Source organism: Peromyscus californicus, unplaced genomic scaffold (assembly GCF_007827085.1).
Source record: "Peromyscus californicus insignis strain IS unplaced genomic scaffold, ASM782708v3 Scaffold_10__1_contigs__length_136768540, whole genome shotgun sequence".
Taxonomy (NCBI): domain Eukaryota; kingdom Metazoa; phylum Chordata; class Mammalia; order Rodentia; family Cricetidae; genus Peromyscus; species Peromyscus californicus.
The window spans coordinates 130180540-130196601 of record NW_026294391.1 but is presented as its reverse complement, the minus strand read 5'-3'; the positions used below and the strand labels follow the sequence as shown (position 1 = coordinate 130196601).

At 41.6% G+C, this 16062-nt stretch overlaps 1 long non-coding RNA gene across 8 annotated transcripts in view; it reads left to right on the top strand.

The window, feature by feature from the left end:
* The window catches only part of LOC128111959 (uncharacterized), a 29400-nt gene that overhangs the window by 5187 nt on the left and 8151 nt on the right, over nt 1-16062 (top strand). For 4 of the 8 annotated variants that reach the window (XR_008218793.1, XR_008218797.1, XR_008218805.1 and 1 more), the window contains exons 3-4: nt 317-442; nt 6334-15907. This is a non-coding gene — a long non-coding RNA (uncharacterized LOC128111959). Of the gene's footprint in view, nt 1-316; nt 5947-6333; nt 15908-16062 lie in introns of those variants that run through there. The other 4 variants (XR_008218801.1, XR_008218802.1, XR_008218806.1 and 1 more) reach the window with 3 other exon arrangements.

The window sequence follows — 16062 nt, the reverse complement described above, 5'->3', positions numbered from 1 at the left end:
CATTACCCATCCCTGGAGCCCAGAGCCCCATCACTTTTGGTGTTTCCCCAGAAGGAGGTGCTCAGGTACCGTGACTCCTAGAGAAGGATTTGCCTTTCTTCTTCCACATTTGTTGTGTGCCCACACTTATCCAGGGCTACATGATCTTACAGACTACACATGATGGAGAAGCTCTGGGCTTTTGGGGACCTATATGATGATTGTGAGCTTTTATTTTTACCTGTCTAGCCATTCCTGTTGTGTCCCCGCTTCTCCTGCTCCCGTGCTCACCTGTTTCCCAGATTCCTTTCCACAACTTTCTTTCTTCCTTATCTAGACAGATGGGATCATATAGTACCACCCTGAGTCCTACATTTAATACTGTTTTTGACATTTCATGTGGATGAGAAGAAGAGGTGCCACAGTAACCCTCGACATGGATGGGCTACTTAAACTCTATTGGGTAGGTTTTATTTTTATCTCATACTATGTGTGGATAGGAAGTGGCTCCCCAGTGAACCTTCAAGATGTGGCAGGCTACTTTCACTTCACTGGAGAGCTGTGGTGCCTGGAACATGCTGGGGAAGCATAATTTAGACCTTCTGAGTTTCTTTAATTTGGCTTGTAGTGATTTGAATGAGAAATGCTCTCTATAGGCACATATCAGTGGTGCTATTTGGGAAGGCTATAGAACCTTTTGGACATCAAGCCTTGCTGGAGAAAGCAAGTAACTTGGAGTGAAATTTAATGGTTTATAGCCTCATCATACTTCTGGTTCATTCTCTCTGCTTCCTGTGTGGAGATGAAATGTGATCAGTCATCTTCTTGCTCCTGCCACTGTGCCATGCCTTCTCAGCTGTGAGTAGTCTATTCTTCTGGAACTATGTGCTAAAATAAAGTCTTTCTTCGTTTAGTTTCTATTGGCCATGGTATTTTATCACAGCAACATGAAAGTAACTAACACATGGTTCTAAACTGTTGTATCCGATTTAAGTTCAAGGGATTCATTACCTTGCTTCTAAGGCTCCAATCTCTTCAGCTACCCTTCATTTTCTTCTTCCTCTCCTAATATTTCAATCATGAAAATAACATATGACCCATGTGTCATGCTGGAGGGAGGGCTTCAAATGGCATGTGACCTTGTGATCCTGCTCATTTGTTTTTATGACTCAGGGGTTGTTGGGCAGGCTCGAGAGGACAAGATTCTAGATAAGAATTGTCCTATTGTGCTTTCTCCAGAACACTCATTCTTCCACATGTATGCTTGCAAGCTTGCTCTGGCAACTCTGGAAATAAGGAAAGGTAGAACACACACAGGGCACTTGAATGGGGCCATTTCAAAGAAGCAAGAGTGTTTTGGGTTTACTCATAATACTCCTGCTCCTTTTTGTGTATTCTTCATTCAATTGGGTTGATGCTATCTGATTATTTTTTCTATTATTTTCTCCTGTATTATTAACCTATATTTTAAAAGGATCTTAACAAATTTAACCTGACATTCTCATTAGGTCTGAAGCCTAATATGGAGTATTTTGACAAGAAGTCTTTCCTCACTAAAAGCCAACAAAACAAATTCACAGGAAATAGACCATCTTGTGGTGATAATTTATTTGTGCTAAAATGTGGTGATATTTGTAGATGTAACTGTCTTTTTAAATAAGAAACACAGAGCCAACTGCAGAGTTAAAAAGCCCAAGAGGTTAGAGCAATAGCTAAGAGCTAAAAACCTTACCCTTCACTGCCACTGCTGTCCTCCTCAGCCACAGAACTACTTCCTGTGTCTCTGCCTTCTTATAGACTTTCTGTTCTGCCTTCTCATTGGTTCTAAACCCAACCACATGACCTCCTCATCACTGCCCATCTATACAAACCTCCAGGGCTTCTATGGCTGGTATTGAGATTAAAGGCATGTGTCTCCATGCTGGTGGTATCCTTGAACACACAGAGATCTGCCTGTCATGTGATCAGGATTAAGGGCGTGTGCTACCATTACCAGGCTTCTGCTATGGATTGCTATTAGCTCTGATCCCCAGGCAATTTTATTTATTAACATACAAATAAAATCACATTTCAGTACAAATAAAATATCACCATGTTTCCCCTTTTCTATTTTAATAAAAAGAAAAAAGGAAAAAGGTTATAACATAAGAAAAACTACATACAAAAGTACAATAACTATATACCATATATACAAGTAATAAATACCCAAACAATGTCTAGTCCATTTGCATTTGACAAATTCAGAGAAAATAATTCCATTATCCATCCTATTTTGGTAAGTCCAAAATGTACCTGATTCACTTTATCCTAACTTATATTACTAACAGAACTGTCTTATAACGTCTTTCAAATTTATACACTTACACCTCTTAGTGAGTTTCTTTTCTGAAATTCTTAACAAGGAAAACTATAATTATAACTAACTAATCTTCAACTATAACTAACTAATCTTCAACTCCTTCAGAGACCCAAGAAGAAAATAATATTACCAAATAAAAAATAAAAACAGGAAGTGCATGCAAGCAACTTCCAAAAAAAATGTGAGTTGACTGAAACAGCCAGCTGCCTGGACAGTCACCCAAGATATCACCATAGATATTTTATTTGTGCTTTAATAAATAAAGTTTGCCTGGAGATCAGAGGAAATAACAAGCCATTTTAAGTAAACAAAGAAGTTAGGCAGTGGTAGCACATGCCCTTAATTCCATCACTTAGCAGGCAGGATCTGTGTGCTCAAGGCCACACTAGGGAACAGAGTCAAGCATGGTGACACACGCCCAGTACCAACCATAGAGACCTGGAAGTCTGTACAGATAGACAGAAAGTGATAGAGCTGTGTAGGAAGAGGAAGTGAGGTAGCTGGGCTAAGAGAGCCAATGAGAGGGCAGAAAAGCAAAACATATAAGGCGTGGGTATACAGGGAATTAGCTCACATTTGGAAGCTGCTGAGTTGGTGAGGTAAGACTAGCTGTGGCTTTCCCTATTTTCCTGATATTTCTCTCAGGCTTTCACCCCTATATTTGGCTCCATGTTTTTTTATTTAATAAGACCATTTAGAAATTCATCTACATCATCTCACTTTGAATTTATTGACATCATTTGTTCAGAATTGTAAGTATAGGAGGTCCTACTAAGGCCATCTATCAGATTAACTTCCTTGAGATACCAGGTATAAACCTCACATAGGACAAGGCATATGTGGTAGTATGGTGTTCCCCAAAATATTGTGCACCCTAATAAACTTATCGGGGGTCAGAGAACAGAACAGCTACTAGGTACAGAGGCTAGAAAATGGTGGCACTCACGCCTTTAATCCTAGCATTCCAGAGGCAGAAATCCCTCTGGATCTCTGTGAGTTCAAGGCCACATTGGAAACAGCCAGGCGTGGTGACTCACACCTTTAATCCCAGAAAGTGAGCCTTTAATCTCAGGGAGTGATGGCAGAAAGCAGAAAGTATATAAGGCGTGAAGACCAGAAACTAGAAGCATTTAGCTGGTTAAATGCTTTTAGGCTTTGAGCAGCACAGTTCAGCAGAGATTCATTCTAGATGAGGACTCAGAGGCTTCCAGTCTGAGGAAACAGGACCTGGTGAGGTGAGGTAGCTGTGGCTTGTTCTGTCTCTCTGATCTTCCAGCATTCACCCCAATACCTTGCTCCAGGTTTGTTTTTATTAATAAGAACTTTTAAGATTCGTGCTACAGGCATACAATACCTCTGTTGAATTATTCCCATTTTCTTGATATTTCATGATCCAGCGCACAGATGTAGGTCACTTGGAATGCACTTTGGGTCCATTCAAGTATCTCCATGTTTTGATGCTGCAGCATTCTCTCTCCTGGGGACCTGAATACCTCTCTATACATCAGCTATAGGTCTAAATACTGGGTTAGGGGCTGAAACAAAGCAGGATGGTCGTTAGTTTGTTGGGATAGCAGCTCTCCTGCATCCTTTCTCTCTCTCAGTGACGATTCTGGAGATGAGTGTCAGCCTTGTGTTCTGTGTACCCATAAGGAGGCCACATTGATATTTCATCTGTCAGCTGTATCTACAGCTAACCTATGGTTCTGGCTGTTCAGTGTTGCATCTGACCTTTTCTTTTGCTTCTGTTGCTGTGTAGAATAGGAGTGGGAGGAGGAGGGGATTTCATCCAGAACAGGCCTTGCTTACATTGAGAGGTTGTCTAACAGGATCTCATATGATCTAGATCTAAGGAGGATTTTCTTGCCCTCTCTCCTGATACCTGTGTTGCAGCATGTCCTCTGAGCACACTTTAGGAACCTAAGACCCTGGGCTTTTCAAGCCTCATCTGTTTGGTTTACAGGACTGTACTTCCCTCAGCCTAGATAATTTCTTTTCCACTGTGGTTATGAAGGCCTTTCCAGCCTAATCAGTGTGGACCATTGTTTATTGCTACCAGACTCATGTACCCTGAGACACATGCCAGAGAATGAAGACTTATTTTTCAGTTGGTACCCCTCAGGCCCCTTATGTCATCTTATTCTGCAAAGCCCCTGCTTAGCACCCTTTATTCCCATCCCGTGTTGATATCTTGCCCATATTGATGCAGGAACATGATTATACAAGTGTCACCTCTTTCCTCCCTTGCTATGTGCAGCTCTTTTCATATTGTACTAGACCTGCTTTCTGAGTATGGCTTGGCAGCAGCTTCTCTGACACTTCCTGATTTACCCAAAACAATCCTGGCTTTAGCATTGCAATTCTAGTACTCTACTTAGTGGGGCAAACACCCACTAAAAGACAGGTAGGGTCATCTCATGTGAGGGAGGGCCTCGATGGGGAGAATAATTATGCAATATTTCTCTCCATTAAGTGGGTTGGATATACTATGTCTTATAGGAAAGGAAGAGGGTTAATCATACTCAAAAGTTTCAGCAATCCAAATCAGATGAAATTAGGAAAAGGCCTGGTTTAATGGGTAAAGCATTCCCGGGTGATTCCCTGGGCCCACAGAGAGCAGACTGGGACAAGAGACCTGAAGAACCACATATCTGGTTTCTGGGATGCAGCTTATATACCCTGTATGAGTGGTCTTGAGTCTCTCTGGGGGAGGAGCCATGTTTGGCTGGCTTTCAAGGGGCAGGTTTAGGGAAAGAGATCGTGGTGGGGGGGGAGTTGAGGTGGATCTTCCACCAGAACATTCCAGACTCTTTGGGTATAGGGATGCCAGGGTGCCAGACGTTGAGATGGAGCTCCCACCCAAACACAAGGCCCAAACCGAGATGGCTTCTAGAGAGACTGAGAGAGGACCAAGGATGGAACAGACGCATGTGCGAAGCAAGGTGGTGGCAGAGGGGGCCAGAAAATCGGATGGGCTTCAATTCCTGCAGAAGTGTGGCCCAAACTGAAGTCTGTCCTTGGGTTTCACAGTGATCGTTGGGTACAGGTGAACAGTCACTTGTTTTCCTGATGAGATTTTGATGCTGAGCTCATTTGGCTAGTCGGCCTCTGACAGAACTTTGTGTAGCTCTGATGCACCCTGAGCATGACAGGAGAGCCACGGAGACAATAAGCTACAGCCCCATGAGGGTGTGTAGCCAAGATACTTCTACTCGATTCACCTCCTGCTGCATCCAGAACATGCCAGAATAGCTGCTGCTGTTGATGCAAAGTCAGAAGGCATGGTACGGGTTTGCCCAGGCATCTACTGCATGGCCTGAGCTGCCACTGTGTCCAGGGCAAGGCTGGATTTAATCAGATAGTTCCCTCACCCACTGCCTCTAAACAGGAGAAGCGGTGGTGCTGGATACAAGATAATAAGGAAGGGTGACTTTGAATGTGTGCAAATGATGTTTGCAGAAAGCTATAGGAGAAAGGCCCTCTTGTTGGATTAACTAGCTAGTGTTTTTCCATGGTCTTGAGCAGGACATTTCCCCATAGTGCCCTCTGCTGGCCAAGTCCTCCAACTTCACTGTGCATCAAAGATGGGGGTCGGCTATCAGAGCAGGGTGAGTACCTATGGCAGAAGTTCTGTCACTCTTATGGAGGAGTAGAGATGGGGGTGCTTTGCCTTCTGGGTGGACAACTTGTGAGACATTTCTTCTCACTACCCTCAGGTTCTTCTCTCCCCCACCTTCCTTCTGGGCTCCATGTTTTCTGATGAGAAGCCCCCCCCCATTGTTTTACGCATATAGATATAGGATCATTCCTCTTTTACTGCTTCAAAGATTGTTTTCCTTTCTTCTCAGAGCTTTGGTGTAGTTTTGCTGTAGATTTATTTGGGTTTAATCTGTTTCAGGCTTGCTCAGGTTCTGTAATCTGTTTCAGGCTTGCTAAACTTCTGAAATGTGTCATTAGACAAATTTTGTTCTTTTCTCTGTTCTTGCTCCTTATAGTGTGTTCAGGAGACCCAACCTGAGATGGCTTCTAGAGAGACTGAGAGAGGACCAAGGAGACCCTGTGAGAGAGAGACATTAGATTTCCCTCTAAAGTCTTATATGTCTCTGAAGCTCTGCTGTGTTTTATGGTGTGTGTGAGCATACAATCTGTTTTTGTAGGGTGAATCCCTCAGTATGGAATTTCTAGGTTTATTAGGTATACATTTGATTTTTGAGATACTGCCAAAGTTTGTTCAAAGTGCTTCTGGTTTTTACAGTATATTTTTCTCTGGTTCTTTACTCTGCTCATCCATTTCTGCTACTGACACCCTTGCTAATGAGGTCATTACACTTCATCTATGTGATTTTTAAGTTTAAAATTTCAGTTGGGTTCTTTGTACATTCTATTAATTACTAAGACTTTGCACTTTTAGTTTTTCTTTCTACAAAAAGATTTATTTATTTTTATTTTATCTGTATGACTGTTTTGCCTGCATATATGTATATTCAACACATGCATGCAGTGCCCACAGAGGCAAGAAGAGGGCGTCAGATTTCTTGGAACTGAGATACAGTCTGTTTTGAGCTCTTAGTGGGTGCTGGTAATCAAACCTGAGTCCTGTGGAAGAACACTGAGTACTGTTAACTACTGCGCCATCTCTCCTGCCCCAAGTTTTACTTTCTTTAAAAGTGAGTTTTTTATTGCTTAGTGAAGCATTTTTATGATGGTTCATTTGACAGATAATGCTAATATGTATCTTCAGTGTAGATTCTGCTGTTTTTTGGATGGTATGTGATTTTCTGTTGACTTCTGCACATGTTCATATTGTTTGTCTCAGTCTATTTAAACTGTGTTGTAGCTGGACGCCTGTGGCACCACCATATCAGAGGATAGAGGAGGGTATTACTACATGAGTGAATTTTGCAGCTACACCTTCATCCATCCCATTTCCACGAATCCCTGAATCTCCAGGGAAACTTCATGTGATTTCTGGTCAAGATTGGAATTTGGGTTCTGAGCAGGACTTCATCGTTGCCTTCGGCCTGGGAAGGTTAGTGATGCCTCATTATTGCCCTCTCCCATGTAGCCTGCTACAACATCTTGGAGGATTGTGCCTATTACCACTTGATCAAGTACCAGCTGTCTGCTAAGCCTTCTTGACACCATACAGATGGGTAGGGGGTGACCTGGTGTGATGGTCTCAAAACAGGACTAGGATCTGATCGGAGTTGACACAGCTCTCCTCTGAAGATATCAAACCTAAATGACCTTCTGTGAGCAGTTATCAGAGCAGAGTTCATGACATTGTGGATATTTGAGGGTTCTTGTAAGCTGTGTTTGGAAAGGGTGTTAAGTGAGGCAGTTTCTATTGATCAGTCTAGCAGACTGGGTGAAGGACAGCCCTGTCTCTTTATCTCTCCAGTAGAACAGGGCAGCATTGAACCACAAACTTGAGGAGGATTGTCAGTGGGCTCCTGGGGCTTTAGCAGAGGATTCATTTTATTCCATCTGGCAGGAAGCTAAGAAGTTGTTGTGGGAGCCCGTTTTTCGGGTTCCTCGTGGCTTTACCCAGCAGGTCCTCATAGAGGATGATTAGGACCACAGGCTTGAGTGCAGGTGTCTGAGATGGTCTGCACTTGGCTGTGCTGGGGGAGGAGGTCTTTTGCTCCACCCCTTGGCGTGTCCATAAATACCCTGGGGCAGAGACAGTCGGGGGCCGTTGGAAAAGGTTCCAGGCTGTCTCAAGGCTATCCTTTATTTTCTATCTGTTTATCTCCGCAAGATTCTCCGCAATAAATCCTTCTATCTAATATTTCCTGCTGTTCACACTCAAGAAAACTCTGGGGAGCTGTGGGGTTGGTGGGTAAACACCCCACAAAATGATGCCTGAACAGGGACTAAAGAAAAAAAAGGGGGGAGGAACTAAAGAAAAAAAGGGGTGAACCAAAAGAAAAAAAGGGACTAAAGACAAACGAACAAGGACTAAATGTTAATTGGTGGCACTGTGTCCTTACCCTGCAAGGAAATGTCACAAAACACGACAGAATCTGCTAATAAGAGTTTTATTAGAGATATAGGGACAGAGAGTGCACAGACCTATGGGAAACACGTGTGTGGAGAAGAAGGAAGAACCGGGAACATGGTGCCGGATTTTAAAGGCTGGGTGTGCACAGATCGACGTCACTACTTTATGCAAGCGCATAGATCTCATGGCCACGCTGCGCACCTACGTAGCCATGGAATGTCACTGATCCTGGTCACGAGACACGCCTTCACCCGGAAAAGGCTATCCTGACCTGGACCTGGCTAGGCAGAAGTGTCCACCGGGCTTATGCAAACAAGCCCGACCGTGGGGGCGTGTTGTGAACCCTTCACTAAAGACAAATAGGGACTATAGAAAAAGGAAAATAATAGTTTTATTACAGTTTTTTGGCGAAAGTGCCAAGTCAGCTCTGCCAGTGGAAAGGCATGCTGGTGTTATGGAAAAAAAAAAGAAATTATATATATATATATATATATTATTGAGGGGCAGGGTTTTTAATCTCGAGAGAAAAGCAAAGCAGACTGGAAGGATGTCCGATGCTGCAGCGCAAAATTCTCTTCTGTCAAAATTTTCTATCTTCTAGCCGGGCGGTGGTGGCGCACGCCTTTAATCCCAGCACTCGGGAGGCAGAGCCAGGCGGATCTCTGTGAGTTCAAGGCCAGCCTGGGCTACCAAGTGAGTTCCAGGAAAGGCGCAAAGCTACACAGAGAAAACCTGTCTCGAAAAACCAAAAAAAAAAAAAAAATTTTCTATCTTCTATCCCTTTCTCAATTTCTATCTGTGAAAAATAAGTATAAGGTATAGGGTAGTAATAGAGTGTAGGAAAAACTTAGAAGTGTAAGATCGTGTAGAAAAAATTAAGTAAGGCAACTAGACAGAAAAACTCTTCAGTTTTCTAACTTTGGGGGCTATGAATGCAAACTGGGGGGAAAATCTTTCTTTGGGCTTTATGGGTAGTAAAAAAGCTCTTCTCTGAGCTTATGGGGAAGAAAAAGTTTCCTATGGAAGCTTTTGTCCTGGGGACAGCTGAAATGCTAAGTCCAAGCAGCAGGAGGAAGTGTTTCTCCCTGAAGCTAAAATGGGAGTGTAAAAAGTCAAAAAGTTTAAAGTTTAAACATTTTGGGAAAAGTTGGTCTATCTCTCTTGGAAAAAAAAAAAAAAAAACCTTTCTCTTAAACTAAAAGCTTTTCTTGGAAAATTTGGGGAAAAAAAACTCTCTAAAAAGCCTTAATCTTTCTCAAAAGCTATCTTGAACTTAAAAACTAAAGCCTTTCAGAACTCTCTCTCAAAAGGACAAAAATAAGAATCACCTGAAGATATTAGTATGGGGACCACCTGTGATTAGTTCTAAGGGAAAACAACAAACCTCTTAAAACGGCAAAACCTCTCTAAGTTCTGTTACAAGCCTTGAAAATCCTCCCTGCAATGCAGGAGGCAGGGACAAGTTCCTAAAAACCTCTTCTAAGCTCTGTCTCTTCAAGCTAGTAAAAGACAGTGGGTCAGAGTACCCTGAGGGAAACGCTTGGGAAAGTGTGGGTAAAGAGCTACAGAGAGCCCAAAAGGTCAGGAAACTTTACCTGAGAAAAGAAAAAAAGCCAAGCTTATCAATTACAGCCGTGCTGAGGCATCAAGGGTTTTGTTTCTGAGTGAGCGTTTCAGAATGAAAAGGTGCTCCTAATCGTCCTAATGCAAAGATCCCCTGAAGCATTGTATCCTCGCTTCTGACCAAAAACCCAGAGGCCACTGGCCAGCGTCTCTGAGTTGGAGTGCATTTCGGTGATACTAGGGTTCCTGCAGTTGTAAACTTCCTGGAGCACAGAGCTGAGGCAGGAAGGTGCAGGACCCAGGGGAAGATGGCTAATGAACAAACAAAGCTAAAGCCGGTAGGAACGGCACAGTTGTCCGTTCTCCTACAAGTCCCGGGTTGATAGGTCCGCAGCTGCAAAAAGAAATCTGAGAAAAGCTTTCCTATCAGAGTAAGGACCTTTCTGGGAAAACAGTAAAGCTGAACTGTGTCTGAAGCAGTTGTGCTGCTGAGTCACAATGCTGTCTGTGGAAAGAGCCCAGCCAGGGCAAAACAGAACTATCCAGGAGTAATGCTTTCTTTTCTGTCAGAGGAAGCATCTCTTTGAGAAAAGCTTTGTTTTAACTGACTCCCTGAGACGAGGGAGTGTAACCCTGAAGGGTGATTGCCTCTTGTATAAGCTCTGTCCTTGAGCACCCAGACAAGCAAACACAATCCACTGGGGGACTGGGCCAGGTGAAGGCCTGATGAGGCAAAGCACCTGTCCTAATGGGAGTTTAGAAATGGTAAAAACCTCCCTTGTTAGATTTTCAGTCTGTACGCAAACCACACAGACCCCGAAAACAAAAATGGACTAAAGCCCCTACCTTCAGAAGCAAAAAAGCTGTCACTGTGGTGTTGGGAAATGTTTCTGGGGTAGAGGGGATAAATTGAGACCAAACTGGGAACTGTCCAGGAGAAAGACTCTGAAGAAACAGAGAAGGGACATAATCCTCCCCAGAAAATATATGTCCTGAAAAAGCTGCTAGAATTTAAGGCAGATTTGGGGGGAGAAAAAAGCCCCTACCTCCAAAGGCAGCTAGCAGAGGTACAGAGCTGCAGACCTGAAGCTCTACATCTGGGGGAGGGGAGGGGGGCGGGGCAAGCAAAATGAGATAGATCAGTGGGAGAAAATCTCTCTGAAAGAGCTAAGGAAAAGCTGTTGTAAATGATCTTGTTTTTCACTGACTGGCTAAAACAGACACAAGCCCCAAGGAAAGTTGCTATCAGAAATGCCAGCCTCAATGCCCGCTAAGGAGGCAGGTGTGGTTCTGATTCAGGGGCCAGTGTCAAATGAAGGAGAGACACCTGTTAAAGCCAGCTGAGGAGAGACCAGAAACCTCCCAATGTCCCATAGTTGAAAATGTAAAATGCCTGTTCAAGTCTCCCATTGAAAAAGCAAAAAACTTGGTTCAAACCTCCCAGGCAAGAATTTGTAAGCAAGTCTGATAAAAAAGAACTTAGAAGTTGACTCTCAGACCCGAAAAGACCTATGGGAAATGAAGTCCAAAAGCTAGTTTGCAATAAGGGACTGATATAAGGGAAATGCATTCTGGGAAAGGTAGTTTTTCCGATAAAGATGGCTACATTGCCCTGAAACAATTTTGTCAGCTTGAAAATACATTCATGGTAAACTAAAAATACAGCTTTTAAAAAAATGAGGAGGAAAATCGTCTAAGAGTTTAAGTGTCAGTTCCAATGAAAAATTGAAAGGATACGGAACTAGGTGCCTCGCAGTTTGGGGCTCTGTTGGTAAAATGCCTTATTTACCCTAATAGCTGTGCAAATTTTTTTATGGTAGTTGGATGACAAAAAGCTACCTTTAAGAGCAAACAAGCCACTTTAAAATCCTTAAGAAAGTATGAGAAAGCACTTTATACACTGAATGTTGTCTTAGAAGGGGATAAGAAACAGGCATTCAAAAAAGAAATGAATGCTTTATAGACTGAAAACAAACTTCAGAAAAGCTGTCTTACAAAAGAGTTGCTTCACCTGAAAGTTCCTTATAAGAAATCAATGTTAAATATCACTGCTGCTAATAACATCAAGAGTTAAAGCTAATGAAATGAAAATATTAAATCCTGAAAGTGCTTTTTCTCAGAGTAAGCTAATGAAGGATACGTGTCATGAAAGAACATCTATGTTCTTGACTCCTTTGAATAGTAACAGTTTTGGTGAAAATATTGGAACTTAACAATCAAGTCAAAATGTTTCAACAAATTTAAGACGCTATTTCGCAAAAGAAAGCTGTCATGCTTTGTGGGCCATATTAGAGCTCACTCCAATCTTCCTGGTCCTTTAGCTGAGGGTAATTCAATGGCTGAGCATTATCTCAAGTGGAAATGGCTCAACAGTCGCATGCTCTTCATCAAAATAGCAAAAGTTTAAGAAAGCAATTCAATCTTACCAAAGCAGCTCATCAAATAGTTAAATGATGTGGGGTATGTCCAAAATATTTTCCTGTCCCTCACTTAGGGGTAAACCCTCGAGGTCTTCTTCCCAATCATCTATGGCAAATGGATGTTACTCATATTGTAGAATTTGACAAATTAAAATATGTACATGTGACCATTGACACTTATTCAGGATTTTTAATGGCTAGTGCACAACCTGGGGAAGCTACAAAACATGTAATTATGCACTGCTTGAAGTGTGTTTCGTATATGGGCATAAAACTGATAATGGTTCTGGATATAGTAGTAAGGCATTTCAACAGTTTTGTACCCAATGGGAAATCGTACATAAAACAGGTATTCCTTATAATCCTCAGGGACAAGGTATTGTGGAAAGGGCTCATAGCAGTCTTAAAATACAACTTCAAAAAATAAAAATAAAGGAAGAACTTTACCCTCAATCGCCACATAATGCATTAAATCATGCTCTTTTTGTTCTGAACTTTTTGAATATGGATGTCTGTGTGCAGTCTGCCACAGATAGATTTTGGCACAGTGGCACCCAAGCGACTTTTGCTCAAGTGAAATGGAAAGATCCCTGCTCGGGATTATGGAAGGGTCCCGATCCTGTTTTAATATGGGGTCGAGGACATGTTTGTGTTTTTTCACAAGAGGAGAATGAAGCTCGGTGGTTACCGTAGCATTTGGTAAGGAGTGTGGAACTAAGAAAAGTCAGCTCCTATGACGTTCCTATAAAGGAACCAGAATGAAAGTGGCTCAATTAGTGTTTCTGAGATTTTGTCATTGGTTAATGCAAACAGTGAGGAAATAGAGTTCGGAGCTGTGCCACTTGTGGCTTTACTAGCTCCTTTAGAAAAATACTTTATATCACCTAATAGCTGTGCAGTTTTGGTGAAGAGCTTTACAGCAGCTAAATACGGTAATTTCATCCTCAGCATGAAGTGAAGTTTTTAGGTAGAACGAACCAAAAGTACTGCTGTAATAGAAATATATTTGTCTGAATTGAAGCACTTAGGGGAGCTATTATGAATTTGGGTGAAGGGACAGCCTCTAGTTAAAAACCATTTACCGCTGACAGTGCATCTCTGCCGGTTCCAGAATGGCTGAGAGAACTGGCAACTTTGGGGTGTGGCTTCATCCTAAGAATGTTACAGTCCCCTAGCAACAAGTATCACAACTCTATAACAACAACACTCACTAAATCCCAGTGTTGTATAGCAAAGCTGACTATAAACTCTAAACTTTAGAAATGATGTATGTACTTCCTGTCTAGTTAAGAGAATCTTTCTAATAGAGATAGTGATGATAATTAAGAGTAAGAAGTAGAAAAAGATGAAAGTAAGATATGTGAGTTTGTAGAAATTCTGTCTTGTTAGATCTCTGTGTTAAGAAATCTTTAGGTGTTTGCTAATTTAAATATATGCTAATGGTAGCCCTATATAAGTTTGTAAAATAGATCCATAGAGTTCCTTTAAGAATATAAGCTTGCAAGAAGTATCTAAAGTAGTCTTAAGACATATAGTAATAAGCTTATAAGAAGTAAAGATGCTAGTTGTAAATGTAAGTTTAAATAAGAAATAAGATGGAATGAATATAAGAAATATATAAGAAGTAATAAGAAATATATTTGATAAAGTAGTTCTACAGTTTCCTTAAAGAGTATATAAATAAGTAGATGTTAATATGTTATATGTGAGTTTGTAAAAATGTGTAAATGTTGAGTGTGAGTTTATGCTTAAGCACATGTTATATGTGAGTTTGTAAAAGTGTAAATATTGAGTGTGAATCTATGCTTAATGTATATGGTAAAAGAATCTGAGACACAGAAGATAGTGTCCTAGTAGACTGCAAAGTAGGCAGTCTGAATGGTTTCAAAAGCTCCAGAAGCTGCTAAGAAGCTAAGAATGGTGGACACCAGAACCAGCACAACAAGGCATCTGCTGCTGAGATCCATGGAAAATCAACACAACACAGAAAAACCTGAGCTAACATCAAAAACGGTGCGGTTTAGAATACTACTGTACCTAAAAAGGTCTCTGTCTGTGAGAACAAAAGTTACAGAGACGCTTGTATGAACTAAAATTGTTAATGCAAAAAGTTTTGGTTGTAAAATGTCTCTTCATATTTGGAAGTGAAAGCCTGATACCAGAATTTATTTCTTGTTTGAACTTTTTGAACTTAAAATGAGATAAAACTATAAAAAGATTTGTTATGGATTTCTTCATATTTGGAAGGCTAGTACCAGAATTTATAATTTGAATTTGGGGATGGGTTTATAGAAATTGTGTAAGTTTGGGTTCCTCTAACTAGGTTTGAGATTTTTGTTTAAAAGATTATAAAGAAAAGTAGTTATGAGTAAATTAAGGTTGAATGTATGTTTGCAGAAATTATGTTTAACCTATTGATATTAATGCACCCTGGTTTTGTGGAGTTAAGGAAATATTTAGGTTTGATGTGAATACATCAGAAGTTTTTCCTATGTTGTAGCTAGAGTTTTCCTGCCTGGCCCACAGTCAGGACAAATCTCTGTCACCCGCCAGTCCCACAGCCGCTCAGACCCAACCAAGTAAACACAGAGACTTATATTGCTTACTAACTGTGTGGCCATAGCAGGCTTCTTGCTAACTGTTCTTATATCTTAAATTAATCCATTTCTATAAATCTATACCATGCCACATAGCTCGTGGCTTACCGGCATCTTCACATGCTGCTTGTCATGGTGGCAGCTGGCAGTGTCTCCCTCCTCCCTTTTCACTTCCCAGAATTCTCTCAATTCTCCTCTCTGTTAGTCCCGCCTATACTTCCTGCCTGGCCACTGGCCAATCAGTGTTTTATTTATTGACCAATCAGAGCAATTTGACATACAGACCATCCCACAGCACTATGTTCTGTTAGCAAGAAAATTCAAATGATTAAGAGTTAAAGTTGTAAGACTGAGAAAATTGTTAACTATATATAGCACCATATATGTTAATTCAAATGGTTCTGTAAAGAGTTTGCTTTGAATTGTAAGACTGGGAGAATTGTGACCATGTATAGCAATATTTATGTTAACCTGTTAATGGTAATGATGAAGCTAAGGGATTCTTTAAGTTTGCAATTACATTAAGTTTTTGGTTTAGAAATGACTGATGCAGCTAAAGACTGCTGTAGTCACCTTGGACCTAATTCAAAAGAGAAATGCCATCTTTATCATCCTCTACTCCCATACTGGGAGGTGTAACAGCTATGGAGATTGCTGTAAGCCATTAATAATTAGTTATTTTTTATATATTAAGACAGGGGGACCTGTGGGAGCCCGTTTCCAGGTTCCTCGTGGCTTTACCCAGCAGGTCCGCATAGAGGATGATTTGGACCACGGGCCTGAGTGCAGGGGTCTGAGATGGTCTGCACTTGGCTGTGCTGGGGGAGGAGGTCTTTTGCTCCACCCCTTGGCATCTCCATAAATACCCTGGGGCAGAGACAGTCGGGGCCCATTGGAAAAGGTTCCAGGCCATCTCGAGACTATCCTTTATTTTCTAACTGTTTATCTCTGCAAGATTCTCCACAATAAATCCTTCTATCTAGTATTTCCTGCTACTCACACTCAAGAAAACTCTGGGGAGCTGTGGGGTTGGTGGGTAAACGCCCCACAGGTTGTGAGTTGAGAAGCCTAGGGTACAGGAAAGTAAGGGAGCCCAGCAGTGGGACCACAGGAGTTAATATTGGAATTCATGAGTGGGGT